Source organism: Sciurus vulgaris, assembly GCF_902686455.1.
Source record: "Sciurus vulgaris genome assembly, chromosome: 12".
Taxonomy (NCBI): Eukaryota; Metazoa; Chordata; class Mammalia; order Rodentia; family Sciuridae; genus Sciurus; species Sciurus vulgaris.
The window spans coordinates 42,853,530-42,864,365 of NC_136473.1; the positions used below are offsets into that span (position 1 = coordinate 42,853,530).

At 36.7% G+C, this 10,836-nt stretch overlaps 1 long non-coding RNA gene and 1 pseudogene across 2 annotated transcripts in view; one reads left to right on the top strand and one right to left on the bottom strand.

Moving 5' to 3' along the window:
• The window catches only part of LOC306641052, a 61,178-nt gene extending 55,906 nt beyond the window's left edge, over window positions 1–5,272 (bottom strand). The window contains exon 1 of the long non-coding RNA XR_013758005.1: window positions 792–5,272. This is a non-coding gene — a long non-coding RNA (uncharacterized lncRNA). The remainder of the gene's footprint in view (window positions 1–791) is intronic.
• A 27-nt stretch (window positions 5,273–5,299) lies between these two features.
• LOC306642062 (holocytochrome c-type synthase-like) lies at window positions 5,300–7,627 on the top strand (annotated as a pseudogene). Its single transcript has 2 exons — window positions 5,300–5,437; window positions 6,671–7,627. The product of its transcript is annotated as a holocytochrome c-type synthase-like (transcript).
• Window positions 7,628–10,836: the final 3,209 nt, after the last annotated feature.

The window sequence follows — 10,836 nt, forward strand, 5'->3', positions numbered from 1 at the left end:
AGGTAGCCTAACTCAATTAAACAGAAAATGCAGATGATTTGATACCATTTTTTTTTAAGACAAAATGATTGCTACTGCCTTTAAATGAGAGAGTTCACTCATTCCTTGGCAAAGGCACTTGGGGATTAGAGAGTTAGTCAGCCTCCTTTGGCCTGTTTCCCAAGTCCCTTCTGATCAGTCTCAAGGTAGCTTCTATTCTTCTTGGATGCTTATTAAGATCCCTTAGAGTTCCCTCCTTAGTATTCTTATTTAAAAAGTAGATTGAGAATGGATATGTGAAAGATCTCTTCCAAACTACACCATTTTCCTCCCCACTCCCCTGTACTCATGGGTACTGCTATAAGCATCTCCAATGACATATATAAAGCTAATTTGCCCTATATTTGGCATGCTCTGAGTCTGAAAGTCAGTTATAAGTGGTCATTTTGCACTCAAGAGATTGGTCTCTATAGGACTAGTTTTTCTCTCCTGCTTAAAGGACTTTTGATGGGAACCAAATTTCTGGCCTGCGATGCTGAGCTGTACAAAGGAGATCTCATATGTGTAACCAAAGATCCCAGTTATTTGTCATGATGATTATTCTGGGACACTCTGAGATTCAGGTTTGTCCTTGTCTAACCACAGAGTTGCTATGTGCCCTTTGGAGGTATCTTACTCTAACCTTCCCATTTAGATATACTCATGTTATTCTATCAAATTTCTCCATGAAATGCCATTGCAATTGGCTATTCATTTGTGTGCACCGACATTATTATTTGCTGTACTTAGTCTGTTTTGTAGTATTTACTGACCTTCACCAGGAGTTCAGCATTCTTGGCAGGCATTTCTCCACTTGGCCACAGAGGAACCCTGATTTTTCTGGATCCTTCCAAGAGATGAGAATGCAACAGGAGCAGCTGGGGATATGAAAATAACTAGGAACAAAATAGACAAAAATTCAGAAAAATACTGAAAAAAGACTTTCTGCAAAAGCAGTTTTCTTTTGACCCTGAACTTACTGTAGAATTCAGTGATAAGTTGGCTACCACATGGCTAGTTTGAACAGGCAGAAAATCAGAGGTAGGTGTACATGTGATTCCAGATTTTAAACACAGATGATGATAGAATTCTCTCAGTTTTACTCTAAGATCCATGCAGGTGATTGATATTACACTTTGAAATATGTAGATATATCAAGAAAAGTATAGGCACCTAACATAGCTTCCTTCATAATGAACTACGAATAAAATTTTAGGACTTCTTGCTCAAAAAAATGAATCTAGTGGGTGGGTGATGTCAGCACCTAAATTTCTGTTAATAATTTCACAGTGTACTTTTTTCATCTTAAAAAAAAAAAAATAAGTTTCACTGATTGGAAGACCAAAGCTCATTGGGATACACAATGTCTTTGAGTAAGCATTCCAAAAAAATGAGCATCTCCTTCTGGCATGAATTGTTCTCTCTTCAGCATTCCTAGTTGACACAGCCACAATTCTTCAGTTATATGTTCTATTACCCATGAGACTCCTGGGAAGTCCCATCCAAAACATTCATGTTGCTACATTACCATAAAAGTCTGCCCTGTGAGTACAGTTTCAAAAGCAAAACAAATGGGCTTCATTTAAACAAATAGCAGTTCTCCCCTTCTGAGTTGAAGAAAACACACGTACACTGTGCTTGCTGGCATGTGGGTCTCACGGAAAGGAGGTTGACTTCTGAAGCGAAGAGAGCCTTGCCGCAGCATGCAGAGACTCCCACGATCCTTCCTGCTTTTTTTGTTTTTACTTTTTACCTTGGTATTTTAGTGAATTAAAAAAAAATCTCAGTTCTGAAGCTGTCTTTGAGATCAGGGAGAAATATTTAAACATTTATGCATTCAGTTCATGATTCAGAGATTTATTTATAAGACCGTTGATTTTGGGACACCCAACTCTTGCATTTAAGCTGCTGAAGTGAGTCATGTTTGTGGGAGGTAATTACTACCAGAAAGTACAACTAACTTGTAAGCTTCTCTTCAAAATGTCCACTCACAATCTACAATTACTTCAAATAACAGACTACCAGGATCTTTGCTGTGTTTTACGGCTGTATATATTTATTATGAGTGCATTAGGCAATACCCAAACATACTTTTGTCACAGAAGGGTTCTTGTAGGAGAATTGAGTCTCTTTATTAGTATCAGTATAGATTTCTGTGAATGTAGGATTGACAAGGTATAATCTCAAGGTATCCCTTCTATTATAGGGAACAAAGCCCTGAGAATAGCCGGCTCAAAAGAATAATAAAGGATTCCAGTTGGTGGAAAAATATATATAATTTGTGTCTCATTAAGGATCAGATTCAATTGCCGGAATTATAGCAAACAGTTACCTCTTTAACACCTCAGTGCGTCTCTTGGCTGATCCTGTGTCCTCCTGGGAGGCTCCATGATTCTCCATTTTGCAATTGATGAAGCCCACATCCATCAGACCAGTGGCAGAGCAGGTAGCCTTTTATGGGCCAAAACACCAGAGTCTCTGAAAACATCCTGAAGTTCAAATAATCCATTACTACTTCTATACCAATCAGTACCTTAAATTCCACAAATAATATGTCTAGGGAGATAGTGTGGTAGAAAGCAGAAAGACGAGGAGGGAACTTGATACTTGGAGTCATTGAAAGTAAGGCATTGCCACTGCAGGTCCTGGGTAAAGCACCAGAAAGGAAAAGCTGGAATTTCCAAAGATAAACTCTGATCCCTTGACAGTTTTAACCTGCCATTGATTCACCATTGCTCAACAACCCTACGGTGATACTAAGTTCTTCTACTCTTCCCTAAGGTTCTCTTACCTGCTGAGCCAAACACATCTCCTTCTTCAACCATTGATTGAGACTTTAACCAACTGGTAATCATGCCTCTTACACTACTGTGATCCAGCTGCCTTCTTGAACCTGTTCACACTCATTCGTTCGTCACTCATTTACTCATCGCTTATTCAGTGTTTACTGAGTGCCCTTGATGTGCCAGTTGTTGTACTAGGTGCTGGAACACATCTGTGAACAAACCCCAGTCCCTGTCTTTGAGGATCATATTGCCTGGCTGGGGCGACGGCCATAAAATGTGGCAACTTCAAGAATGTATGATTAAATGCACTTATGTAGTAAGTATGTGCTGTGGAAACACATCAGCAAGGCACTTCCCAGGAGTGCCTGTGTTTAAGCAAAGACCTGAAGGAAAAGCAGATTTGGTCAAGAGACTTAAGCAGGGAGAGAAGGTAAGGAAACAGGGTAAAACACTCTATGCAGAGGAAAAGAAATGACCCAAAGTCTGTGAGAAACATGAAGATTTAGTTAAGAGAAATATGATTAGTTCACAGATGGAAAACAACACAACAATCATACAATGATGATAGAGGAGGATGAACAGAGAATGAAAGACTTCTTCTGCCGTGCCTCGTAGTCTGAACAGAATTGAATTGAAGGATGTACCATACATATCATGTTTCTATTAGAGCACCCACCTACAGATGCTCTATAACAGCATCCAAGCTTAATCCTGAACTAGTTGGTATGTCAGCTTTTCTCTCTGATCTTTCCACAGTTAACCCCGACTGTATTTAGAACAAGAGCAGTTTGCATCCTCTGTTTGTACCATTGCCCAGTTTGTTTTGCCTTCTTTAGAGATACACACTGCTCCTCAATATCTATGGTCCATCTGGGCCCACCATATGACTCTCCTATCATATATATGTTCATGGAAATATCTCTTTTGCTCAATTTTGAGTCAAATTAAGGTTTGGAACATAAAAATATATGAACACATCACTTACTCAATGAAAATTTACTATGAAATATTACAAGCAATATAGTAATGACCAAAAAGTCTTTACCCTTATGGAGTGACATTTTAGAGGAAGAATACAGAAAAATAAACAATGTATCAGATGAGGATGATTATGTAGAAAATTGCTTTAATGATTGTTATTTAGAAAACTTAAGTAAGGACTTTCTGGAGGTACTATTGTATGTAGGATATACATATACATGCACACATGTATACACATATGCATATATGCTTGTATATACATCCATAAAAATTAACAGATACAGGTTATTTTACTATAAGTATGTATCAATAAGTTCTTTAATGACTTCAGAATTCAACAATTAGAATTCATGTAATTAGTTTGAAATCATAAGTAATGTCACAAGTTTCAGGACTCAGGAATTCTTCTGATTTTTAGTTTATCAAATTTAATGTGTAATTTTATTTTTAGCCTTATATTGTAATAAACATGATTTTGTAATAATCTAACTTACAGTCTGATGGCTCCTGGTTTAAAATAATATGATTCAGTACATACCTGAATTAACATTTTGCTTTAAGAAAAGAATAAACACTTCCCTATTTATATTTTATCTTAATTTCCTATTTGGAATTGGAAAGACATTATTGTCATAATCTCATGTACAATAGTAAGAATTTTTACAGGAATTAACAGAAGTTCTATATTATATGCTTAATAAGAGATTCTAAAAGAGAATGGGGGAGCAATATTTAAAAACACTGGAGCTGAGATTTTCCAGAATTGTAAGATGGCACGAGTTCTCAGATTAAAAGTACAGTAGTAATATGCAGAATGACTAAGTTTATAGCATAATGAAACTGAAGAATATCAGGAATGAAGAGAGAAATCTTAAAATCTATCAGAGACAAAAGTCAGATTCTATTGAGTAAAGGGGCCTTCAACAGACTGGGACAGGGTACGAGTTGTCATTTTACAGTAGATGGAAGAGGACAGTAATGTGCTCAAGAACTTGGAGAAATTAACTTCACTTTAGAATTCTATACTCAGCAAACAAAAAACACAAGACAAACACATTTTTATAATTACACAGATTTAGACGATTAACCAACCACAGACTCTCATTAGAGAATTACTTTTTAAAAAAGGAGGAAACTTGAGAGAAGGTATGGAATGTAAGATTGAACACAGACATTGATAGAAATAAAAGTATATTAATACTGGCTGTTAGTTTTTGGTGTAATACTACCTTTCATATGAATGATCAAATTGATAAAAATTGAAGATCTAAATAACAACTTGAAATGTTTAACAGAAAGAGGTTAAAAATATGAACAGTTTTAAACTTTATTTAAAAATTTATAGGTAGGAATTTATCTCAAAATTTAATGGTAATTACCAATGAATAGCATCTAGGTGACTGTGGTGACCCAGTGAGAGGAAGGTGGGGACTGCAGCAGGTATGGGAGGTTAGAGGTGGGGCGGGGAGTCAGCTGGAATTTTAAAATTTTTTGAGTCAACATTGATTCCAACCATGGGTTTGTCGGCCTCCACTCTGACTGCTCCTGTTCAGACCTCAAACACTGAACATCATCAGTCAGCATCACCGCCTTCAGGATGCCCCACACTTGAAAGGGAAACTGAAAGGCTGTTGGGAAGGGAAGGGAAGATGCAAGACTGAGCAGAGGGCAGTTGCCTGCTCAGCAAAGTCAAGGTCATATGACCCTTCAAAATTGCCCTGCTTTCAGATGAAGTGGCTGGAACGTTATGCCCTATGGTGTCCACTCCTTGGATGCAATCTGTTCCTGGAAGGAGGGGAGGCTATCCCCAAATTTGAGTCTGTCTCCCACCCACACTACAATTGGAGAACAATCCGGAAGGCACCTCACACGTTCCACTCCGCAGATCTCAGTGTATATGAAAAACTCCTTGTGCATTGTAAATCGTGACCATGAATAAGGGAAACGAATTCTTACTTGATAAGTCATGCTGGAACCACTCATTATAACTATGGAGAACACATGGATTAGAATGTTATCTCATCTTACTCAACATGAATTTCAGATAGATTAAAGAATTAAAAGAAAAAGGAAACATTATGCCTAATACTTATCAGCTTGAAGGAGAGGGAAACACAAACTTAGATGATGCTAAAAAAATGATTGTTAGATTTGATTACATAAAACAAGCATTTTCACATTCAAAATTTCACACAAAATTAAAAGGCAAAACTGAGAATGTTTGCAATAAACACACTTTATGTCTATTAATTTATATTTGATTGGTTCTTTATGTTATCCTATCCTTCTCTTCCTCTTTCCTTTATTTTACTCTAGCTTCTGTATTTGAGAGAAAACATTTACCTTTGAATTTCTGAGTTTGGCTTTTTTCACTTAGCATGATATTCTCCATTGCCAACTATTTGTTGGCAAATGCCATAATTTCATTCTTTTTTTTATTCATTTTTATTATAAACAAATGGGATACATCTTGTTTCTCCGTTTGTACGTGAAGTAGAGGCATACCATTTTTGTAATCATACATTTACCTAGGGTAATAGTTTTTGATTCATTCTTTTATTTCCCCCCCACCCCTCTTATCCCTCTATACAGTCCCTCCTTCCTCCATTCTTGTCCCCCCACCCCCCATTATGTGTCATCATCCACTTATCAGCGAGACCATTCATCCTTTAGTTTTTTGAGATTGGCTCATCTCACTTAGCATGATATTCTCCAATTTCATCCATTTGCCTGCCACTTTTGACTGTGTGTGAGCCGGCAGTTCGCATAGTCCTTCCCTGCTTCCCTTCTCACAAATGTGTTCCTGCTGGGAGGTGAGGTGTCAACTTCCGATTAAAATAGATGGCCCACAAAACAAAACAAAACAAAACAAAAAGAAAAAATAGAAAGACTGTTGGATGAGTGCAGAACCCTCTGGTGCAGCCTGTGAGAGCAAAACATACTCTGCCTGCCCACCAAGATCGTGCATATGAGTATGTGGAGTGTCCCATTATGGGCACCACCACTAAGAATAAGGAGAACCTGGATCCTTCAAATCTGATGCCACCACCTAACCAACACCAGCTCCAGGTCAGCCCATTGTATTGTCATGCACTCCACCAGCAGATTCAGAGAAAAAGTGGATTTATCCTTCCAAACTGGTGTTCTGGAATGCCAAGTTAAGGAAAGGGTGGAAGTGAAAGGATGAAGATATTAATCAGAAAGATATGTATAATTCTATTAGAATTCACAGTCAGAACAATGCAGGCTTGAAGGGATATTTTGAAGTGGGAAGCTCTTCATGCTGCAGAGTGTCCTGGTGGTCCATTGTTGATCTGATTTGAAGGGAAAGCAAAAGAGTACTCACCAAGGGCAAGAACTGATTCCTGGATGGGGTATGAGTTGCCTTTCAACAGGCACGATTGGATCATCAACCATTGTGGCACAGAAGTTAGACATGTGATAGATTATTACCACGGGGGTAAAGTCAATAAGGACTACCAGTTCCCCATCCTGGACATTCGTCCCACCTTGGATTCACTTTTAACAGTATGGGACAGATGTGGCACAGGACATGGTAACCACTGTTTTGTTTGTGATGAAAAGTATAAACTATTTTTTTTCTTAGAGACATGTTAAACCATTTTCCCCAAACTGAATCGCAGTCATGATGTAATGGGAACTTTAAGTGGGTAATCACACACGCCATCCTTCACTTAACCGTTCAGTTTTGACCTGCCTTTTGTCTTACAGTTTATAGCAGATCGTTTTGAGTTTTCTTCCCATTTGGTTTTAAGTGGGAAGCAGTCCCTCAGTTTGTCTTTTAACTACAATATTGCCTGTGTATTCATCTAGAAAACTCTGAACAACCTCTGAAAAAAAATTTCTAGAAAGTGAGGAAAATTGTGTTTCTTTTACTGATTTCTCAGGAAATTTGAGAGGTAACGCCTGAAAGTCAGTGTGATGCTCATGATATTTAAAGTTGTTGATGGACCTTTATTTTCTCTCTCTCTCCCTCTCTCTCTCCATATATATATATATATGTTTATATGTGGTGCTGAGAATCAAACCCAGTGCCTCACACTCACACATGCTAGGCAAGCCCTCTACCACTGAGCCACAACTCCAGTCCCGCTTATGAGCTTTTTACCTGGTCAAATCTTTTAACTAAAATATTTTCTTATAAATAAGCAACATCTTTTTAAAAATAGATCATTATTTCTGAAGTCCCTACAGTTTAGTAGTGACCCTGAGAAAATGCAAAGCCATTCCCTTGCACTCAGTAAGACTAAGGTGTGTCTTGGCTCTCTAAATTCTCATTTATATGCATTTTTCAGACTGGAACTTGTTAAAGAAGTTTCAGCTCACCATGAGATTCTAATGTATATGCTTGAAACATATATTTTCATTTAAAAGATATTTTCCTATTGTTTTGATCTATAACTCCGCTCTGCCAAAACAGGTCTTCTCATTGTCCCTGGCATTTCAAGTTATCGCAACTTTGAGTCCCATTACTTTTTCCATTGGGAGCTCCCCCGACCCCATTGGCTTAATCCAAATTTAAAAGCCTGGCTCAAATCATAGTGCCAGTGATTATATTTAACTGAGTATTAATAGTCACACGAAGAGTATTTTTCTGAGATGTAGAGTGTTTGCATCAATTCACTGTCTCAATTTTATGTTTGAAGGAAGCTCTAAGTTTGCTGTTGAAATTCCTGTATCAGTAACCCAAAAACTGGTTGTTGTAATTATGCCAGCATGTTACAAATGACCATTTTTTAAAGTGTTGATAATATTAAATCTTTTAATTTATCCTGAAAAAAGAAATACAACAACAAAAATAATAGCATCTATTGCTTCCTAATTGGGAGGGATGTTGAAGAGAAAGGAAGATGAAAAACTTTTTCCAATCCAACAGAAAAAGCAAAGGAGAAAACTGCAAGGGAAATAATATTAAAATTGTAACTGTTAGCAATACATACAGTATGTCAGCAATCATAATAAATAAGAATGGATTAAACTAGGAGCTGGCAAAGGACCAATTTTTCTGTAAAAGTTGATTATAAATATTTTAGGTATTTTAAATCACATACAGTTTTTGCAACCCTTTAAAATTGTAAAAACCATTCTTTGCTTGCAAGTCATGTAAAAACTGGTTTCAGGCCAGATTTGGCCTATGGGAGTAATTGGTCAACCACTGGATTAAAGTTTTAAGAGACAAAAATTTCCAGGTTGATTTTTTTTTTTTTAAAGCAAACTATGTACATCTCACAAAAGAAGAGAAAAACATACAAATTAAAATAAAAGGTGAGAATTGATGCCTTGTGAACTTATTAACCAAAGGAAAGCTAGTCATCTTGATTTGGGTTTCCCAAAAGCAGACGTTGGGAAAACAATGCAAGACCAGGTAGTTTATTTGAAAGGCAATCCCAGGAAACACCAGTAGGGAAGTGGAGACATGATCAAGGGAAGGGAAGGAAGCCTGTTAAAAATGTCGTATCAAGCCAGTTAGCACTGTGGGGGCGACAGGTACTCAGCCCCACTGAGGAACACTTGGAGACTGAGTAGAACATGCCTCAGGGTTATCCACAGCAGGAGCAAGGAAGCTTGAGTGTTTATCCATCAGTTACCTATTGATCTCTTCTGCCATACTGTAGAATGAACTCTTGCCTCTAAGTAATGGGTTCCAGTCCTTTTTCGATTACAAAACACAAAATTAATAAACTTGATTTAATAGTTTTATATAGAAGATTATGTCTGCACCCAGAGAATATGTATATTCTTTTCAAGAACCATAAAATATTTTAAAATATTGATCATGTACTAATTAACAAGGGAAACCAATAAGTTGTAAAGAATTGTTAACGTATACAAAATTTCAATGACAAAAATAATTTTAGTTTCAGATCAACCATGAAGGTTCTAGAAAAATATGTCCAGAAACTTAAAGAACATAGGTTAAAGAAGATATCATACGAGAAACACATTTACTACTAAATAACAATGAATGCACTACATAAGAAACAACTAAAGTTATAGTACTTAGAGGTTCATTTACAACACAAAATGTCTTTTTAAGAAATAAAATATTTTAAAAATAAGTGAGTGTATTATCCTATTTTGTCCATTATCCTAGATGTGGAATATCTGTAAACACTTAAAAGTGGTATATAATATATAATATAATTATATTACAATATAATAAATATAATACATTAACTAACACAATTATATATAAGCTCTAGATTGTGATTTCTAACATTTTAATAAACATGTCAATTTCACTGAAATAGTACTAGACTTGAAAACTTGGGACTTAATGGATTAAAAATCTAGAAAATAGAACAGCAAGTAAGTCCAAGAAATGTAGAAGAAAAATAGTAAAGAATAGAAATTAATTAAATAGCCAGGCTCCTTGGCCCATGCCCATAATCCCAGTGACTTGGGAGGCTGAGGCAGGAGAATCCAAGTTCGAAGCCAGCCTCGGCAAAGGCAAGGTGCTAAGCAACTCAGTGGGAAACTGTTTCTAAATAAAATACAAAATAGGGCTGGTGATGTGACTCAGGGGTCGAGTGTCCCTGAGTTCAATCCCCAGGATCCGCACCCCCAAAAAAGAGAAAAAAAAATCAATTAAATAAAAACGAAGGAATAGAAGAGGATGTACAAAAAATCAAAACCCCATTATCTGAAAAAAATGAGTAAAAAAGATCATGAAATCAAGAAGGAAAGAGGAAGGGTGGGAAAGGGGAGGAAATGCAGAATTAATTTTTAAAAATCATGCTATGGGCATATGTAAATACACCACAGAGAACTTCACCTTTATGTTTAAGTAGAAAGGACCAATCCAAAATAGATCAGTAGTAGAGTAGAGGGGAGGAAGAATAAAGGGAGGGAAGAGGGCAAGGAAAAGGGGGGAATTGTGAACTGAAATCCCATCCATGCATGTATGATTTTCTCGAGATGAACCCAAACACTATAATGCTCTAATAAAAAAATTAATAAAGCAGTAACTTTAAAAAATCACCAAAAAAAGACAAAAGGCACATATTTATAGTATTAGTGGCCAAATAGG